The sequence below is a fragment of the Oncorhynchus kisutch genome, linkage group LG15 (genome assembly GCF_002021735.2).
Source record: "Oncorhynchus kisutch isolate 150728-3 linkage group LG15, Okis_V2, whole genome shotgun sequence".
NCBI classification, from domain to species: domain Eukaryota; kingdom Metazoa; phylum Chordata; class Actinopteri; order Salmoniformes; family Salmonidae; genus Oncorhynchus; species Oncorhynchus kisutch.
In genome coordinates, this window is record NC_034188.2 from 80,960,028 (window position 1) to 80,982,057 (window position 22,030).

The 22,030-nt window shown below is 48.6% G+C and overlaps 1 pseudogene; it reads right to left on the reverse strand.

Annotated features, from left to right (window-relative positions):
• The window catches only part of LOC116353717 (caseinolytic peptidase B protein homolog), a 79,352-nt pseudogene that overhangs the window by 52,656 nt on the left and 4,666 nt on the right, over positions 1 to 22,030 (reverse strand).

Consider the following 22,030-nt stretch of genomic DNA (forward strand, 5'->3'; position numbering starts at 1 on the left):
CTGACTACTTCAACCTCGGCCAACAGCTCCGCCCCCCCCCGCAGCTCCTCGCCCAAGCCTCTCCAGGTTCTCCTTTAACCAAATCCAGATAGCAGATGTTCTGAAAGAGCTGCAAAACCTGGACCCGTACAAATCAGCTGGGCTTGACAATCTGGACCCTCTATTTCTGAAACTATCTGCCACCATTGTCGCAACCCCTATTACCAGCCTGTTCAACCTCTCTTTCATATCGTCTGAGATCCACAAGGATTGGAAAGCTGCCGCAGTCATCCCCCTCTTCAAAGGGGGAGACACCCTGGACCCAAACTGTTACAGACCTATATCCATCCTGCCCTGCCTATCTAAGGTCTTCGAAAGCCAAGTCAACAAACAGGTCACTGACCATCTCGAATCCCACCGCACCTTCTCCGCTGTGCAATCTGGTTTCCGAGCCGGTCATGGGTGCACCTCAGCCACACTCAAGGTACTCAACGATATCATAACCGCCATCGATAAAAGACAGTACTGTGCAGCCGTCTTCATCGACCTTGCCAAGGCTTTCGACTCTGTCAATCACCATATTCTTATCGGCAGACTCAGGAGCCTCGGTTTTTCGGATGACTGCCTTGCCTGGTTCACCAATTACTTTGCAGACAGAGTTCAGTGCGTCAAATCGGAGGGCATGCTGTCTGGTCCTCTGGCAGTCTCTATGGGGGTGCCACAGGGTTCAATTCTCGGGCCGACTCTTTTCTCTGTGTATATCAATGATGTTGCTCTTGCTGCGGGCGATTCCCTGATCCACCTCTACGCAGACGACACCATTCTATATACTTTCGGCCCGTCTTTGGACACTGTGCTATCTAACCTCCAAACAAGCTTCAATGCCATACAACACTCCTTCCGTGGCCTCCAACTGCTCTTAAACGCTAGTAAAACCAAATGCATGCTTTTCAACCGGTCGCTGCCTGCACCCGCATGCCCGACTAGCATCACCACCCTGGATGGTTCCGACCTAGAATATGTGGACGTCTATAAGTACCTAGGTGTCTGGCTATACTGCAAACTCTCCTTCCAGACTCATATCAAACATCTCCAATCGAAAATCAAATCAAGAGTCGGCTTTCTATTCCGCAACAAAGCCTCCTTCACTCACGCCGCCAAGCTTACCCTAGTAAAACTGACTATCCTACCGATCCTCGACTTCGGCGATGTCATCTACAAAATGGCTTCCAACACTCTACTCAGCAAACTGGATGCAGTCTATCACAGTGCCATCCGTTTTGTCACTAAAGCACCTTATACCACCCACCACTGCGACTTGTATGCTCTAGTCGGCTGGCCCTCGCTACATATTCGTCGCCAGACCCACTGGCTCCAGGTCATCTACAAGTCCATGCTAGGTAAAGCTCCGCCTTATCTCAGCTCACTGGTCACGATGGCAACACCCATCCGTAGCACGCGCTCCAGCAGGTGTATCTCACTGATCATCCCTAAAGCCAACACCTCATTTGGCCGCCTTTCGTTCCAGTACTCTGCTGCCTGTGACTGGAACGAATTGCAAAAATCGCTGAAGTTGGAGACTTTTATCTCCCTCACCAACTTCAAACATCAGCTATCTGAGCAGCTAACCGATCGCTGCAGCTGTACATAGTCTATTGGTAAATAGCCCACCCTTTTTCACCTACCTCATCCCCATACTGTTTTTATTTATTTACTTTTCTGCTCTTTTGCACACCAATATCTCTACCTGTACATGACCATCTGATCATTCATCACTCCAGTGTTAATCTGCAAAATTGTAATTATTTGCTTACCTCCTCATGCCTTTTGCACACATTGTATATAGACTCCCCCTTTGGTTTCTACTGTGTTATTGACTTGTTAATTGTTTACTCCATGTGTAACTCTTTGTTGTCTGCTCACACTGCTATGCTTTATCTTGGCCAGGTCGCAGTTGCAAATGAGAACTTGTTCTCAACTAGCCTACCTGGTTAAATAAAGGTGAAATAAAAAAATAAAAAATAAAATATTACCCCCGTGAGAGCGTATTAGCCCTAGTAAGAGCATATTAGCCCTAGTGAGAGCATGTTAGCCCTAGTGAGAGTGTATTAGCCCTAGTGAGAGTGTATTAGCCCTAGTGGGAGCGCAATAGCCCTAGTGGGAGCGCAATAGCCCTAGTGAGAGCCCATTAGCTCGAGTGAGAGCCTATTAGCCCGAGTGAGAGCCTATTAGCCAGAGTGAGAGCCTATTAGCCCCAGTGAGAGCGTATTAGCACTAGTGAGAGCGTATTAGCACTAGTGAGAGTGTTTGAGAGAGTGTATTAGCCCTAGTGAGAGCTTATTAGCCCTAGTGAGAGCGTATTAGCCCTAGTGAGAGCATATTAGCCCTAGTGAGAGCATGTTAGCCCTAGTGAGAGCATGTTAGCCCTAGTGAGAGTGTTTGAGAGAGTGTATTAGCCCTAGTGAGAGTGTATTAGCCCTAGTGAGAGTGTATTAGCCCTAGTGAGAGCCTATTAGCCCGAGTGAGAGCCTATTAGCCTGAGTGAGAGCCTATTAGCCCGAGTGAGAGTGTATTAGCCCTAGTGAGTGTGTGAGAGCAAATTAGCCCTAATGTGAGAGTATTAGAACTAGTGAGAGTGTATTATCCCTTGTGAGTGTTTGAGAGAATGCATTACTGAGAGCGCATTAGCCCTAGTGAGAGCGCATTAGCCCTAGTGGGAGCGCATTAGCCCTAGTGGGAGCGCATTAGCCCTAGTGGGAGCGCATTAGCACTACTGAGAGCCTATTAGCCCGAGTGAGAGCTTATTAGCCAGAGTGAGAGCCTATTAGCCCCAGTGAGAGCCTATTAGCCCCAGTGAGAGCGTATTAGCACTAGTGAGAGCGTATTAGCACTACTGAGAGTGTTTGAGAGAGTGTATTAGCCCTAGTGAGAGCTTATTAGCCCTAGTGAGAGCTTATTAGCCCTAGTGAGAGCGTATTAGCCCTAGTAAGAGCATATTAGCCCTAGTGAGAGCATGTTAGCCCTAGTGAGAGTGTTTGAGAGAGTGTATTAGCCCTAGTGAGAGTGTATTAGCCCTAGTGGGAGCGCAATAGCACTAGTGGGAGCGCAATAGCCCTAGTGGGAGCGCAATAGCCCTAGTGGGAGCGCAATAGCCCTAGTGGGAGCGCAATAGCCCTAGTGGGAGCGCAATAGCCCTAGTGGGAGCGCAATAGCCCTAGTGGGAGCGCAATAGCCCTAGTGGGAGCCTATTAGCCAGAGTGAGAGCCTATTAGCCCCAGTGAGAGCCTATTAGCCCCAGTGAGAGCCTATTAGCCCCAGTGAGAGCCTATTAGCCCCAGTGAGAGCGTATTAGCCCTAGTGAGAGCGTATTAGCACTAGTGAGAGCGTATTAGCACTAGTGAGAGCGTATTAGCACTAGTGAGAGTGTTTGAGAGAGTGTATTAGCCCTAGTGAGAGCTTATTAGCCCTAGTGAGAGCGTATTAGCCCTAGTAAGAGCATATTCGCCCTAGTAAGAGCATATTAGCCCTAGTGAGAGTGTTTGAGAGAGTGTATTAGCCCTAGTGAGAGTGCATTAGCCCTAGTGAGAGTGTATTAGCCCTAGTGAGAGCGCATTAGCCCTAGTGAGAGCGCATTAGCCCTAGTGAGAGCGCATTAGCCCTAGTGAGAGCGCATTAGCCCTAGTGAGAGCGCATTAGCCCTAGTGAGAGCGCATTAGCCCTAGTGAGAGCGTATTAGCCCTCGTGAGAGCGTATTAGCCCTCGTGAGAGCGTATTAGCCCTCGTGAGAGCGTATTAGCCCTAGCGAGAGCGCATTAGCCCTAGCGAGAGCGCATTAGCCCTAGCGAGAGCGCATTAGCCCTAGCGAGAGCGCATTAGCCCTAGCGAGAGCGCATTAGCCCTAGTGAGAGCGTATTAGCCCTAGTCTCTGCCCATAGCCTGCTCGGTCAGTACTCTCCCTCTCTATCCCCCTCTCCAGGCCACTCTAGCCCTCTCTCCAGGCCACTCTAGCCCTCTCTCCAGGCCACTCTAGCCCTCTCTCCAGGCCACTCTAGCCCTCTCTCCAGGCCATTCTAGCCCTCTCTCCAGGCAACTCTATCCCTCTCTCTAGGCAACTCTATCCCTCTCCCTAGGCAACTCTATCCCTCTCCATCCCGCTCTCCAGGCCTCTCCATCCCGCTCTCCATCCCTATCTCTCCAGGCCTCTCCATCCCTATCTCTCCAGGCCTCTCCATCCCTATCTCTCCAGGCCTCTCCATCCCCATCTCTCCAGGCTTCTCCATCCTCATCTCTCCAGGCTTCTCCCTCCATCCTCTTGAGAAGGAGAGGAAAACTTGAATTCACATTTTTCCCAACGAGTCTCTCTGTCGGAACGGTCAACAGGCGTTCCACTCGGGCGAGCGCTCATTGTGCACGTGAATGGAGGGAGGGGAGAAAGGGATAGGGGGATGGAGAGAGATATGGAGAGGGAGATTGTGTGTTAAGAGTGCAAACAGGGGGATACCCTGCCCATTCCTTCTTTCAGCCACATCAAAGCTACTCAAATACACACCCCCTCAAACCCCCCCACCACCTCACACACTCAACCCCAACCCCTCACACACACACACACACACTCAACCTCAACCCACTCAACCCCAACCCCTCGCACACACACCCACACACTCAACCCCAACCCCTCGCACACACACACTCAACCCCAACCCCTCGCACACACACACTCAACCCCAACCCCTCGCACACACTCAACCCCAACCCCTCGCACACAGTCAACCCCAACCCCTCGCACACACTCAACCCCAACCCCTCGCACACACACACACTCAAACCCAACCCCTCACACAGTCAACCCCAACCCCTCACACAGTCAACCCCTCACACACACTCAACCCCAACCCCTCGCACACACTCAACCCCAACCCCTCGCACACAGTCAACCCCAACCCCTCGCACACACACACTCAACCCCAACCCCTCGCACACACACACACTCAACCCCAACCCCTCACACAGTCAACCCCAACCCCTCACACAGTCAACCCCTCACACACACACACACACACTCAACCCGAACCCCTCACACACAGTCAACCCCAACCCTTCACACATACTCAACCCCAACCCCTCACACATACAGTCAACCCCAACCCCTCACACATACACTCAACCCCTCACACATACACTCAACCCCAACCCCTCACACATACACTCAACCCCAACACACTCAATCCTAACCCCTCACACACACACACACACACACACACACACACACTAGGGTTGACCCCGGGGTTCAGGGGTTGACCAGTGTTGATTGGCCTATAAACTAAGAAAATATTCTGTATCATATAATACCAGGCCAGGTTGGAGAGGATTGGCGCATTGTCCATTTGCCACAACATTAGCGCATTAGGCTATAGTCCTCAGAGCCAGAACAACCTTGTCGACTGCTGTTGAAGAAATAATGAACAGTTAGGACACACATGTACTAACAAGCAATGAAAACGTGCTTTGAATAAAAGAAAGTCCACACCTCCATTTTTTGTTTTACTGAAGTGTCATAGCGCTCTCCATCCCTGAGCATCTAGCGTATCACATGACCCTGCGTCAAAAGGCAGTTGGAAAGATGAGGATGTAGAATGTCTACACAGACTAATACACAGACTAATACACAGACTAAGTTAGCAAAACAATTGATTATAACCAGAAATGCCCTTTGGAACATGTGAACATCCAGGTGCCATAATAACTTTGCACCTAAATCAACCATTTATCGGATCATCAAGACCTTCAAGGAGAGCAGTTAAATTGCTGTGAAGAAGGCTTCAGGCCGCCCAAGAAAGTCCAGCAAGCGCCAGGACCGTCTCCTAAAGTTGATTCAGCTGCGGGATCAGGGCACCACCAGTACAGAGCTTGCTCAGGAATGGCAGCAGGCAGGTGTAAGTGCATCTGCACGCACAGTGAGGCAAAGACTTTTGGAGGATGGCCTGGTGTCAAGAAAGGCAGCAAAGAAGCCACTTCTCTTCAGGAAAAACATCAGGGACAGACTGATATTCTGCAAAAGGTACCAGAATTGGACTGCTGAGGACTGGGGTAAAGTCATTTTCTCTGATGAATCCCCTTTCTGATTGTTTGGGGAATCCGGAAAAAAGCTTGTCCGGAGAAGACAAGGTGAGCGCTACCATCAGTCCTGTGTTATGCCAACAGTAAAGCATCCTGAGACCATTCATGTGTGGGGTTGCTTCTCAGCAAAGGGAGTGGGCTCACTCACAACTTTGCCTAAGATCACAGCCATCAATAGTACCAACACATCCTCCGAGAGCAACTTCTCCCAACCATCCAGGAGCAGTTTGGTGACGAACAATGCCTTTTCCAGCATGACGGAGCACCTTGCCATAAGGCAAAAGTGATAACTAAGTGGCTCTGGGAAGAAAACATCGATATTTTCGGTCCATGGCCAGGAAACTTCCCAGACCTTAATCCCATTGAGAAGTTGTGGTCAATCCTCAAGAGGTGGATGGACAAACAAAAACCCACAAATTCTGACAAACTCCAAGCATTGATTATGCAAGAATGGGCTGCCATCAGTCAGGATGTGGCCCAGAAGTTAATTGACAGCATGCCAGGGGGGATTGAAGAGGTTTTGAAAAAGAAGGGTCAACACTGCAAATATTGACTCGTTGCATCAACTTCATGTTATTGTTAATAAAAGCCTTTGACACTTATGAAATGCTTGTAATTATACTTCACTATTCCATAGTAACATCTGACAAAAATATCTAAAGACACTGAAGCAGCAAACTTTGTGAAAATTTATATTTGTGTCATTCTTAAAACTTTTGGTCACGACTGTACATGAAATGACCAAATTGTATGTGGACACATGCTCTTAGAACAACTTGTTCCAAAATCCACTAGATGTTGGAATATTGCTGCGGGGATTTGCTTCCATTCAGCCACAAGAGCATTATTGAGGTTGGGCACTGATGTTGGGCAATTAGGCCTGGGGTTGAGGTCAGGGCTCTGTACAGGCCAGTCAAGTTCTTCCACAACGATTAACAAACCATTTCTGTACGGACATTGCTTTGTGCACGGGGGAATTGTCATTATGAAACAGGAAAGTTCTGTCCCAAAACTGTTGCCACAAATCGTCTAGAATGTCATCGTATGCTGTAGCATTAAGATATACATTCACTGGAACTAAGGGGCCAAAACCATGAAAAACAGCCCCAGACCATTATTCCTCCTCCAGAAACTCTAGTTTGCACAATGCATTCGTGCAGCGTTCTCCTGGCATCCGCCAAACCCAGATTCATCCACTGGACTGCCAGATAGTGAAGCGCGATTCATCCAGAGAATGTGTGTCGGTGAGTCCAATGGCGGCGAGCTTTACACCACTCCAGCCGACGCTTGGCATTGCGCATGGTGATCTTAGGCTTGTGTGCGGCAACTCAGCCATGGAAACCCATTTCATGAAGCTCCCGGCGAACAGTTATTGTGCTATTCAATCAATCCTTATCCCAGTCTGCTGTTCCCACATGCTTCAAGAGGGCCACCATTGTTCCTGTTACCAAGAAAGCGAAGGTAACTGAACTAAATGACTATCGCCCCGTAGCACTCACTTCCGTCATCATGAAGTGCTTTGAGAGACTAGTCAGGGATCATATGACCTCCACCCTACCTGGTACCCTAGACCCACTCCAATAGGTCCACAGACGACAAAATCGCAATCACACTGCCCTAACCCATCTGGACAAGAGGAATACCTATGTGAGAATGCTGTTCATCGACTACAGCTCAGCATTTAACGCCATAGTACCCTCCAAACTCGTCATTAAGCTCGAGGCCCTGGGTCTCGACCCCGACCTGTGCAACTGGGTCCTGGACTTCCTGACGGGCCGCCCCCAGGTGGTGAGGGTAGGAAACAACATCTTCACCCCGCTGATCCTCAAAACTGAGGCCCCACAAGGGTGTGTTCTCATCCCTCTCCTGTACTCCCTGTTCACCAATGACTGCGTGGCCATGCACGCCTCCAACTTAATCATTAAGTTTGCAGACGACACTACAGTGGTACTCTTGATTACCAACAACGACGAGACGGCCTACAGGTAGGAAAGGGAGCAGCCCCCTGTCCACATCAACGAGACAGTAGTAGAGAAGGTGGAAAGTTAAGTTCCTCGGTGTACACATCACAGACAAACCAAAATGGTCCACCCACACAGACAGCGTGGTGAAGAAGGCGCAGCAGCGCCTCATCAACCTCAGGAGGCTGAAGACATTCGGCTTGTCACCAAAAACCCTCAAACTTTTACAGATGCACAATCGAGAGCATCCTGTCGGGCTGTATCACCGCCTGGTACGGCAACTGCTCCACCCACAACCGTAAGGCTCTCCAGAGGGTAGTGAGGTTTGCACAACACATCACCGGGGGCAAACTACCTGCCCTCCAGGACACCTACACCACCCGATGTCACAGGAAGGCCATAAAGATCATCAAGGACAACAACCACCCGAGCCACTGCCTGTTCACCCCGCTATCATCCAGAAGGCGAGGTCAGTTCAGGTGTATCAAAGCTGGGACCGAGAGACTGAAAAACAGCTTCTATCTCAAGGACATCAGACTGTTAAACAGCCACCACTAACATTGAGTGGCTGCTGCCAACATACTGACTCAACTCCAGCCACTTTAATAATGGAAAATTTGATGTAAAAATGTATCACTAGCCACTTAATATAATGTTCACATACCCTACATTACTCATCTCATATGTATATACTGTACTCGATACCATCTACTGCATCTTGCCTATGCCGTTCTGTACCATCACTCATTCATATTTTTTTATGTACATATTCTTCATCCCTTTACACTGTGTATAAGGTAGTAGTTGTGGAATTGTTATGTTAGATTTCTCGTTAGATGTTACTGCATGGTCGGAACTAGAAGCACAAGCATTTCGCTACACTCGCATTAACATCTGCTAACCATGTGTATGTGACAAATAAAATTTGATTTGATTCATGGTAGCATGATTAAATGTACAGTCTTGGGATATCTAACAACAGGTAAGTGCTAAAACAGGTACATGTCAAAATGGGGGATATCCTCCTTTAAGTGGCGGGGTCGCTCTTTTCTGAAACAAACTCCAGATTGTGGCTTTAAGTCAATTAAATGGGCTATATACACCCATATTTCCAAAATAACTGATGTTTTAATCTATACAATAGTGGTCCTAGTAAATACAATAATTAAAGTTACCAGCACAGCACATCCATTGACCACATATACACTGAGCATAACAAATATTAGGAACATCTTCCTAATATTGAGTTGCAGCCCCCCCTTTTGTCCTCAGAACAGCCTCAATTCGTCGGGGGATAGACTCTATAAGGTGTTGAAAGCATTCCACGGGGATGCTAGCCCATGTTGACGCCAATGCTTCCCACAGTTGTGTCAAGTTGTCTGGATGTCCTTTGGGGGATGGAACAATTTTCATACAGACGGGAAACTGTTGAGCGTGAAAAACCCAGCAGCGTTGCAGTTCTTGATACAAACCGGTGCGCCTGGCACCTACTACCATTCAAAAAGGCACTTAAATATTTTGTCTTGCCCATTCACCCTCTGGCACACATGGTTTTCTAACTCCATTTGCTACTGCCATGGTTACACCTGGTTTCATGAAAATCACTCTTATTTCATTTGTATTTCGTTTCGTCGTTAAACAAAATGTCTTCTGCAATAACTTCATATGTTGAGTCAGTCCTTGTGATGACACAACAGTGGTAGGTCTCATCACCGACACCGACGAGACGGCCTTTAGGGCGGTCAGAGACCTGGCCGGGTGGTGCCAGAATAACAACCTACCCCTCAACGTAACCAAGACTTGGTTACGTTGAGATGATTGTGGACTCATCCTCCAGCCTCCAGTATCAGCCTCCAGTATTTATGCTGCAGTAGTTTGTGTCGGGGGGGCTAGGGTCAGTTTGTTATATCTGGAGTACTTCTCCTGTCCTATTCGGTGTCCTGTGTGAATCTAAGTGTGCGTTCTCTAATTCTCTCCTTCTCTCTTTCTTTCTCTCTGGACTACAGGAAAAGGAGGACCGAGTACACCCCCATTCTCATCGGCGGGGCTGCAGTGGAGCAGGTTGAGAGCTTCAAGTTCCTTGGTGTCCACATCACCAACAAACTAACATGGTCCATGCACACCAAGACAGTCCTGAAGAGGGCACGACAAAGCCTATTCCCCCTCAGGAAACTAAACAGATTTGGCATGGGTCCTGAGATCCTCAAAAGGTTCTACAGCTGTACCATCGAGAGCATCATGATTGGTTGCATCACTGCCTGGTACGGCAAGCGCTTGGCCTCCGACAGCAAGGCACGACAGAGGGTGGTGCGTAAGGCCCAGTATATCACTGGGGCTAAACTGCCTGCCATCCAGGACCTCTACACCAGGCGGTGTCAGAGGAAGGCCCTAAAAATTGTCAAAGACCCCAGCCACCCTAGTCATAGAGTGTTCTCTCTACTACCGCATGGCAAGCAGTACCGGAGTGCCAAGTCTAGGACAAAAAGGCTTCTCAACAGTTTTTACCCCCAAGCCACAAGACTCCTGAACAGGTAATCAAATGGCTACCTGGACTATTTGCATTGTGTGCCCCCCCCCAACCAACCCCTCTTTTACGCTGCTGCTACTCTCTGTTTAACATATATGCATAGTCCCTTTAACCATATCTACATGTACATGCTACCTCAATTGGGCCGACCAACCGGTGCTCCCGCACATTGGCTAACCGGGCTATCTGCATTGTGTTCCACCCGCCAACCCCTCTTTTACACTACTGCTACTCTCTGTTCATCATATATGCATAGTCACTTTAACCATATCTACATGTACATGCTACCTCAATCAGCCTGACTAACCGGTGTCTGTATGTAGCCTCTCTACTGTATATAGCCTCTCTACTGTATATAGCCTCTCTACTGTATATAGCCTCTACTGTATATAGCCTCTACTGTATATAGCCTCTACTGTATATAGCCTCTACTGTATATAGCCTCTACTGTATATAGCCTCTCTACTGTATATAGCCTCTCTACTGTATATAGCCTCTCTACTGTATATAGCCTCTACTGTATATAGCCTCTACTGTATATAGCCTCTCTACTGTATATAGCCTCTCTACTGTATATAGCCTCTACTGTATATAGCCTCTACTGTATATAGCCTCTCTACTGTATATAGCCTCTCTACTGTATATAGCCTCTACTGTATATAGCCGCTACTGTATATGGCCTCTCTACTGTATATGGCCTCTCTACTGTATATAGCCTCTACTGTATATAGCCTCTCTACTGTATATAGCCTCTCTACTGTATATAGCCTCTCTACTGTATATAGCCTCTCTACTGTATATAGCCTCTACTGTATGTAGCCTCGCTACTGTATATAGCCTCGCTACTGTATATAGCCTCTCTACTGTATATAGCCTCTCTACTGTATATAGCCTCTCTACTGTATAAAGCCTCTCTACTGTATATAGCCTCTCTACTGTATATAGCCTCTCTACTGTATAAAGCCTCTCTACTGTATATAGCCTCGTTACTGTTGTTTTTCACTGTCTTTTTACTGTTGTTTTTATTTCTTTACTTACCCATTGTTCACCTAATACCTTTTTTGCACTATTGGTTAGAGCCTGTAAGGAAGCATTTCACTGTAAGGTGTAAGGTGAATACCTGTTGTATTTGGCGCACGTGACAAATGAACTTTGATTTGATTAGATCCCATCTCGAATAATGTTTCTATTCTCCAGCCTACCAGCAGCAAACAAAGTGTCAGGGTGGTCATCAACAGTAGCATTCTGTATCAAATAACTGTGTCTTTCAGCTTCAGTTGTGTTGCCTGTAGCCTTTTAATGCTAATTTCATGGTTTCCTGTCATCATTCTAATACATTTGTTCATTGTTACAGGTGGAGTTTCAGTTCCTAAGAACCGGGTTACACCTTGCCTGAACTGATCCTGGGAAATGCCTCTCTACGCAAGCTTCAAACACGCTACCCAATAAACAAAATTGTTGGTCCCACAGTCACCACCTGTTTGCAAATGAAGGCTACCCAGCAATGGGTTTCACCACATTGGTTCATCTGGCACCTGCGCATTCTTGGGTCGCACCCAGTTTTCATAATACTTTTACTACGGTTGTTGCAACAGTGCCTGAGCTCAAGATCTCATTATGTGTTAGACAGTTGGCCCTCGAGGACAGGTTTTTACTACGGATGCTTCCCACCCGTGTATTTTGGGGGGATTTTCAGCCTCAGTAGTCTGCAGTTCATTGGTTTACAATACTGATAATTGGTAGGCAGGCAGCCTAGCAGTTAAGCGCTTTGCGCCAGTAACCGAAAGGTCGCTGGCTCGAATCTCCGAGCTGACTAGGTGTAAAATCTGTTGATGTGGTCTCGAGCAAGGCACTTAACCCCAATACGAAGCTCCCAGCCAGGGCAGTTCCCCTCCTCATTGACACTTTTGTATGGTTGTCTTTACTGGTTTAAACATGGTTTCCTTCTAATGGTGTGATCACAACTTCAATCACTTTTATTCCTTCATGTGATTTAGGCCTTTTCACCCTGACCACTATAATAGCCTCACTCTTCAGCATTCTAAAAATCGGGCTCCTGGTGTATTATCACAAACAGCTCGCTCTTACACTCAAATTATTTCTCGTTCCGCTAATACATCTTCACGCTCGAAACCACCCTGTTCCTTGTCATTCTCTTTTCCTCCCTCGTGTGTTTCATTTCTCTCCTTTCTCAACTAATAATGTTGTTTCTCCACAACGCTGTGTGTTTTCTGTCCCTATCGCTTCGTATTACTGCATGTATGACTAGGTTTGAAGCAAAGAAAATGTCCCATATCATACGAATAGCATTGTAGCACGCGTGGTTGAGTTCTACGTACAAAACATACATAGCATTTCATCTAAACACGTCAGTAAATGTTTGTTTTCATGCTTAATTGAAAAAAAATGTCACATAACACTAACTACACTCATTCTTAGTGGTGACTGGCATTCATCATTAAAACCCGATTTATGGTCAATCCTTGCCCTGTATGGTCCGGACAGCATTTACTGCGAAGTCAGGGCATTCATACGTCCTGCGCTTCCGCGGAGCAGAGCTGTTGTGAAGGAAGTCGTCAAGGAAGTGAGTTGTCAATGTGGAGCTATACGGAGCCCTCTGTAACGTTACAACATTTGGGATGCGCACGCCGATGCAATACGGAGCCCTCTGTAATGTTACAACATTTGGGATGCGCACGCCGATGCGATACGGAGCCTCCGGACCACACTGCCGGATCAAGCTAGCGGTTCATGTTAACCATACATATGGCATTCCGGCACGCGTGGTTGGGTAGACGTATATCCAGTTGTGTAGTTTCAACCCGACACATAACAACGTTTGAATCCTGCGCTCAGCGCCTTGCTAAATAAACATGATAAACATTTCATACAACACGTTCCATTACAGCACAACTGCACTTGTGTTCTCTTCTTCGCATGCATCTCTTTACATTTAATGATCAGTGTTTTCGATCTTTAGATCCAACCTCTGCTCCGCTGTGTCCCTTCTCCCTCTTGACAATTTTTTTTTTGGGGGGGGGGGGGGTTAATGCCAGCTACCCAGCAAGGGGCTACCCATCATCAATATCGGGCTCCAATGAGCATTACTTGGCCATACCCCAAACTATTTAATATGATTCCATGTTGAATTCTGTCTCTGTTGTTCATCCGGGTAAAGCCTGTACTCGATTGAAATGTATTTCACAAAATGTTCAAAATCAGGAAGGCCGGTCTTTCTGAATGCTTGTTTTAACTTCATCCACCAGCATAACATAATCCACTCTGTTTCCTACGATACGGGCGTAGAGGGGAATGAAAACAGGCGTATCATCATCATCAGCGTAGCGTCATGTTCTTTTCCCTCTTCCTGTTACATGTTGACCAGACCGGACACGTCACGTGAGCATTGCAAAATACATCTAGAAATCCACGTTATTCAATTATTGCCCCCACACTGCTCGCGCGCGTCTGCCACGCCAAGGGCTACAATAGAAGTCATTCCTATTTCTGACGCAGATCGCGCTGCAAGTCCTGCCTCATTGGTTTATAGAAGCAGGTACCCACATGCCATCTCCTCATTGGTTATACCCACGTGGGTGATTCAAAGACTAACTGTTTTGCCGGTCGTCGTGGTAATAGTATGAAAGTTTAGATGCCAATCACCACATAAGTTCAAATATGAAAAAGCCTGGAAGGAGGAGAGATGACTAGAAATGATTCGGTTGACCATTTTATGTGTGGATTAATTGTCGGAGTAGAGGACCTTGTGCATTTCAGATACCTAGCTAAATAGGACAAATTAGCTAGCAACAGAAACCTAGCTAAATATGACAAGTTAGTTAGCATGTGCAAGCTAATTAGCATGCCATACATGTTTAATGCTTTTCGACCTGTCCCCAAATTAACGACATCGGTTCAGAGTTTGTTTAGATATTTTAACCTGCGTGCGTGTCGTGATTGCGTTCGGTGTAGGGGGACTAAATCAATGTATGCACGATGGCGCACGTGCATGGCCGGTTTGGGTTCCGTGTCAGCCATGGGCAGACTGTCATTCACCTATTGACCTTCAGCCTATAAGCACAGCACAATAATTCACATTCTGCACACTTGCTGTTTTAACCTATGGGCTCACTGTTGCAATTATCACTTCCCCCTCTCTCAACCAAATGGGTGTAAACCCATATTTACATTTGAGTCATTTAGCAGATGCTCTTATCCATACATATTTCGTGCTGGTCCCCTGTGGGAATCGAACCATCAACCCTGGTGTTGGAAGCACCATGCTAGCTATACTACCCTTAAGGCTCCGGAGAGCATTCCTCTGAGACGAGGCCATACGCCCAACTATTTTATAAAACTTCATATTGCATTGTCTCCGTTGCTCGTTCAGTTAAGCGTGTACTCGAATGAACTATAGTTCAGAAAAATGCTGCAGTGAGTGTGTCTGTCATCATTCTGTAGTGTCTATTATGACCGTGTGTGTGTGTGTGTGAGAGAGAGAGTGATGTCTCTGTGTGTTTTCTCTGTCTTCCCTGCAGCATTGAGAGCTCACTGGGGGTTTAGAGAACAGAATGAAACACACACGAGTGTCACCACCACTGAGTTATAACACTCATAACACACAGTGTAACACACACAAGTACAGTACTAGTGTGCACAAGACAAGAACACATACATCAACATGGAACACAATGCATTCATCAACACAAACATCCACACTTCAATATGTCAACACACTAGGCTACATAATGCCAACAGAATGTTTCAGTTCATTCAGAGGCATTAAAACACAGAGGAGTTGGAAGGGAGGGGAGGGGGGCCAGGCAGAGGAGTTGGAAGGGAGGGGGGGGGGGGGGCAGGCAGAGGAGTTGGAAGGGAGGGGAGGGGGGGCAGGCAGGCAGAGGAGTTGGAAGGGAGGGGAGGGGGGGCAGGCAGAGGAGTTGGAAGGGAGGGGAGGGGGGGCAGGCAGGCAGAGGAGTTGGAAGGGAGGGGAGGGAGGGCAGGCAGGCAGAGGAGTTGGAAGGGAGGGGAGGGGGGGCAGGCAGAGGAGTTGGAAGGGAGGGGAGGGGGGGCAGGCAGGCAGGCAGAGGAGTTGGAAGGGAGGGGAGGGGGAGCAGGCAGGCAGAGGAGTTGGAAGGGAGGGGGGCAGGCAAAGGAGTTGGAAGGGAGGGGAGGGGGAGGGCAGAGGAGTTGGAAGGGAGGGGAGGGGGAGGGCAGAGGAGTTGGAAGGGAGGGGGGGCAGGCAGAGGAGTTGGAAGGGAGGGGGGGCAGGCAGGCAGAGGAGTTGGAAGGGAGGGGGGCAGGCAAAGGAGTTGGAAGGGAGGGGAGGGGGGGCAGAGGAGTTGGAAGGGAGGGGAGGGGGGGGCAGAGGAGTTGGAAGGGAGGGGAGGGGGGGCAGGCAGAGGAGTTGGAAGGGAGGGGGGCAGGCTAAGGAGTTGGAAGGGAGGGGAGGGGGGCAGGCAGAGGAGTTGGAAGGGAGGGGAGGGGGGCAGGCAGAGGAGTTGGAAGGGAGGGGGGGCAGGCAGAGGAGTTGGAAGGGAGGGGGGGCAGGCAGGCAGAGGAGTTGGAAGGGAGGGGGGCAGGCAAAGGAGTTGGAAGGGAGGGGAGGGCAGATTAGTTGGAAGGGAGGGGAGGGGGGGGCAGAGGAGTTGGAAGGGAGGGGGGGCAGGCAAAGGAGTTGGAAGGGAGGGGAGGGGGGGGCAGAGGAGTTGGAAGGGAGGGGAGGGGAGGGGGGGGCAGAGGAGTTGGAAGGGAGGGGAGGGGAGGGGAGGGGGGGCAGGCAGAGGAGTTGGAAGGGAGGGGAGGGGGGCAGAGGAGTTGGAAGGGAGGGGGGGCAGGCAGGCAGAGGAGTTGGAAGGGAGGGGGGCAGGCAAAGGAGTTGGAAGGGAGGGGAGGGGGGCAGAGGAGTTGGAAGGGAGGGGAGGGGGGGGCAGAGGAGTTGGAAGGGAGGGGAGGGGGGGCAGGCAGAGGAGTTGGAAGGGAGGGGAGGGGGGCAGGCAGAGGAGTTGGAAGGGAGGGGAGGGGGGCAGGCAGAGGAGTTGGAAGGGAGGGGGGGCAGGCAGAGGAGTTGGAAGGGAGGGGGGGCAGGCAGGCAGAGGAGTTGGAAGGGAGGGGGGCAGGCAAAGGAGTTGGAAGGGAGGGGAGGGCAGATTAGTTGGAAGGGAGGGGAGGGGGGGGCAGAGGAGTTGGAAGGGAGGGGGGGCAGGCAAAGGAGTTGGAAGGGAGGGGAGGGGGGGGCAGAGGAGTTGGAAGGGAGGGGGGGAGGCAGGCAGAGGAGTTGGAAGGGAGGGGAGGGGGGGCAGGCAGAGGAGTTGGAAGGGAGGGGGGCAGGCTAAGGAGTTGGAAGGGAGGGGAGGGGGGCAGGCTAAGGAGTTGGAAGGGAGGGGGGGGCAGGCAGAGGAGTTGGAAGGGAGGGGGGGCAGGCAGAGGAGTTGGAAGGGAGGGGGGGCAGGCAGAGGAGTTGGAAGGAAGGGGGGGCAGGCAGAGGAGTTGGAAGGGAGGGGGGCAGGCAGAGGAGTTGGAAGGGAGGGGGTGCAGGCAGAGGAGTTGGAAGGGAGGGGGGGCAGGCAGAGGAGTTGGAAGGGAAGGGAGGGGAGGGGGGGGCAGAGGAGTTGGAAGGGAGGGGGGAGGCAGAGGAGTTGGAAGGGAGGGGAGGGGGGGCAGAGGAGTTGGAAGGGAGGGGGGGAGGCAGGCAGGCAGAGGAGTTGGAAGGGAGGGGAGGGGGGGCAGGCAGAGGAGTTGGAAGGGAGGGGGGCAGAGGAGTTGGAAGGGAGGGGAGGGGGGGCAGGCAGAGGAGTTGGAAGGGAGGGGAGGGGGGCAGGCAGAGGAGTTGGAAGGGAGGGGGGGGCAGGCAGGCAGAGGAGTTGGAAGGGAGGGGGGGAAGGCAGAGGAGTTGGAAGGGAGGGGGGCAGGCAGAGGAGTTGGAAGGGAGGGGGGGCAGGCAGAGGAGTTGGAAGGGAGGGGAGGGGGGGGGGCAGAGGAGTTGGAAGGGAGGGGAGGGTTTAAATGTGATTGAAAAAAAACGGCCACAGGGACACTGATACCGGTGATGCAGTGTGTTACCTATAGCTGAGTGTGTTTAGGCCTCTTTCTGGTGTGTGTGTGTTACCTATAGCTGAGTGTGTTTAGGCCTCTTTCTGGTGTGTGTGTATGTGTTACCTATAGCTGAGTGTGTTTAGGCCTCTTTCTGGTGTGTGTGTGTGTTACCTATAGCTGAGTGTGTTTAGGCCTCTTTCTGGTGTGTGTGTGTGTTACCTATAGCTGAGTGTGTTTAGGCCTCTTTCTGGTGTGTGTGTGTATGTGTTACCTATAGCTGAGTGTGTTTAGGCCTCTTTCTGGTGTGTGTGTATTACCTATAGCGGAGTGTGTTTAGGCCTCTTTCTGGTGTGTGTGTTATCTATAGCTGAGTGTGTTTAGGCCTCTTTCTGGTGTGTGTTCAAACCCTGAGTCAATACATGTTAGAATCCCTGTCTCCCTTTCTGGGTAAGTCTCTAAGAGCTGTGAGGGTTTCTGGGTAAGTCTCTAAGAGTTGTGAGGGTTTCTGGGTAAGTCTCTAAGAGCTGTGAGGGTTTCTGGGTAAGTCTCTAAGAGCTGTGAGGGTTTCTGGGTAAGTCTCTAAGAGCTGTGAGGGTTTCTGGGTAAGTCTCTAAGAGCTGTGAGGGTTTCTGGGTAAGTCTAAGAGCTGTGAGCGTTTCTGGGTAAGTCTCTAAGAGCTGTGAGGGTTTCTGGGTAAGTCACTAAGAGTTGTGAGGGTTTCTGAGTAAGTCTCTAAGAGTTGTGAGGGTTTCTGGGTAAGTCTAAGAGCTGTGAGCGTTTCTGGGTAAGTCTCTAAGAGCTGTGAGGGTTTCTGGGTAAGTCACTAAGAGTTGTGAGGGTTTCTGGGTAAGTCTCTAAGAGTTGTGAGGGTTTCTGGGTAAGTCTCTAAGAGTTGTGAGGGTTTCTGGGTAAGTCTCTAAGAGTTGTGAGGGTTTCTGGTTAAGTCTCTAAGAGTTGTGAGGGTTTCTGGGTAAGTCTCTAAGAGTTGTGAGGGTTTCTGGGTAAGTCTCTAAGAGTTGTGAGGGTTTCTGGGTAAGTCTCTAAGAGTTGTGAGGGTTTCTGGGTAAGTCTCTAAGAGTTGTGAGGGTTTCTGGTTAAGTCTCTAAGAGTTGTGAGGGTTTCTGGGTAAGTCTCTAAGAGCTGTGAGGGTTTCTGGGTAAGTCTCTAAGAGCTGTGAGGGTTTCTGGGTAAGTCTCTAAGAGTTGTGAGGGTTTCTGGGTAAGTCTCTAAGAGTTGTGAGGGTTTCTGGGTAAGTCTCTAAGAGTTGTGAGGGTTTCTGGGTAAGTCTCTAAGAGTTGTGAGGGTTTCTGGTTAAGTCTCTAAGAGTTGTGAGGGTTTCTGGGTAAGTCTCTAAGAGCTGTGAGGGTTTCTGGGTAAGTCTCTAAGAGCTGTGAGGGTTTCTGGGTAAGTCTCTAAGAGTTGTGAGGGTTTCTGGGTAAGTCTCTAAGAACTTTCCACACCTGGATTGTGTTTATTTGCCCATTATTCTTTGCAATATTCAAAATCTGTCAAATTGATTGTTGATCGTTGCTAGACAACCATTTTCAGTTCTTGCCATAGATTTTCAAGCAGATTTAAGTAAAAAAATGTAGCTTGGTCCGTCAGGACTATTCACCGTCTTCTTAGTAAAGCAACTCGTGTAGATTTGGCCTTGTTGTTTTAGGTCATTGTCCTGCTGAAAGGTGAATTCATCTTCAAATGAAATCCCACATTGGGAAACGGCGGCACTACAAAAGTTTATAAAAATAAAAAGGACATTTCACCTTTTTTAAAAACTTTAGTCCGAACAGTTCTGCAATTCCCTGCTCGACTGAGAGACCTTACAGATAATTGTATATGTGGGGTACAGAGACGAGGTAGTCATTAAAAAATCGTGTTAAACACCATTATTGCCCACAGCGTGAGTCCATACAACTTATTATGTGACCTGTTAAGCACATTGTTACTCCTGAACTTAGTTAGGTCATAACAAAGGGCTTGAATACTTATTGACTCAAGACATTTCAGCTTTTCATTTGTAACTACTTTGTAACATTGTATGTTGGAGTGAATACAAAACATCTAAATGTAAAATCCATTTTAAATTCAGGGTTGTAACACATTGTGGAAAAGGTTAACTAACGGGTTTGAATAGTTTCTGGAGGCCTCTTTTTGGTGTGTGTGTGTGTGTGTGTATATATATATATATATATTCAGACAGGGGGGGGGGGGTTCAGTGAACTAGTGTCTAACTGTTGATTGAGGGCCCTTTTTCTCATAGGAACATGGCCCGTTGGCCAACCATCCCCAAATTGGATTCACCCCACCTTAACCCTCCACCTCCTGAGCCTCTGCCTCTCTCTGTGTGTACAGGGATACAGAGGGGCTAATTTAATTTAGAGGGTGCAGGGCAGGGGGGAGGGAGGGTTGAGGGGGCATTAGTAGCCGTCTGGTGTGATAAGAGCATTCTACTGTGGCAATATGTCTGTATGGGACAAGGTTAACACAGGAAGAGCCGGACACACACACACACACACACACACACACACACACACACACACTGCTCTCTCTCTCTGACCTGTGCTGGCGGTTCATAGCTGCCACCATGAGAGAGGTCCATCCCAGACGGTGTCTGTGGTTAGGCTCCACCCCCTCGCCCAGCAACCTGACAGGAAACAGGAACAAGAAGAGGTTACTAAGAAAGCTGTTCTGTTGCTAGGGTTACTATCTGCCTTAACTTCAGCTCTCAGGTGCTACCAAACAGACTGACAGGAACAACGTAAGATGTGTGTGTGTGTGTGTGTGTGTGTGTGTGTGTGTGTGTGTGTGTGTGTGTGTGTGTGTGTGTGTGTGTGTGTGTGTGTGTAAGTTGAGTTCTGTGCCTGAGAGGGACGACGTCGGTCTGTGTTATCTGAGGAGGGGTGTGTTAGTGTGTGTCGGAGGTAACCCGTCTGTGTTCCGCTGGGCGGACGGTGTCTGTGTTGACTGTAAACACACTGTGCCTCACTCTAACCTGCCCCCCCACACACACACGACCCCCTATACCTCTGCTCTCTAACTAAATCACTTAACACATCTGTATAGTCTCACCTAGCCTACACCATCTGTCCCAACGCTGTAGCAGAGTGACACACGCCATTAAACCTACACACACTTACGCGCGTAATGTAAGATAAGGGAACAGACAACATACTGCTGCTACAATAACAGGTGGCAGGTGCCCTTTTCACATCTGTACTCAGAGATGAGATTTACGGGCCTCCCGGGTGGCGCAGTGGTCTAAGGCACTGCATCGCAGTGCTAGCTGTGAGCCCAGGCTCTGTCGCAGCCAGCTGTATTAAAATCACTCTACTATTATTCTGACATTTCACATTCTTAAAACAAAGTGTTGATCCTAACTGACCTTAAGACAGGACATTTTTACTAGGATTAAATGTCAGGAATTGAGTTTAAATGTATTTGGCGAAGGTGTATGTAAACTTCCGACTTCAACTGTACCTCTGTGATGCGGTCTGACTGCCCTCTACCTCTTCACACTGAACAATTTTGTGACTAAAGTAAACAACAACAAAAATAAATGATATCCTGAAAACAAGATAAATTACCTACAAAACGATGGAAAAATACATGAGCACCTAAATATTATATTATGGGCAGAAAACATTGTTCATTGAAGTTGATGGGTCAATTATAACAAAACCTATTGATACAGCCAATCACTTCAATGACTACTTCACTGGTAAAGCAGACAAACTGAGAAGTGAAATTACAACATTGTACCATCAAATTTGTGCATTGAAGATTGAAAAATGAAATAAAGAATTACGTTTTAGGAATTTGATGAAGTTTGTGTGGATAAAGTAGAAAAACGTTCATTATCAATAATGATACGCCATCAGGTATAGAAAACCTCGAAGGGAACCTATTGAGAACGGTAGCAGACAGTATTGCCACCCTTATTTTCTAGATCTTTAACCAAAGCTTTAATGAGTGTGTGTCCACAGGTGTGGAAGGAATCTAAATTCCACTGCCTAAAAATAGTAAAGCATCCTTTGCTGGCTCTAACAGCCGACCAACCACTTTGCTGGCTCTAACAGCCGACCAACCACTTTGCTGGCTCTAACAGCCGACCAACCACTTTGCTGGCTCTAACAGCCGACCAACCACTTTGCTGGCTCTAACAGCCGACCAACCACTTTGCTGGCTCTAACAGCCGACCAACCACTTTGCTATCTGTTCTTAGTGAACTGATGGAGAAAATTGGGTTTGAACAAATAGAATGCTATTTTTCAAAGAACAAGCTAACTACTGACTTTCAGCATGCATATATGGAAGGGCACTCAACATGTACTGCATCGACTCAGACGACTGATGATCGGCTAAAATACATGCATAATAAAATGGTGGTTGGAGCTGTATTGTTAGATTTCAA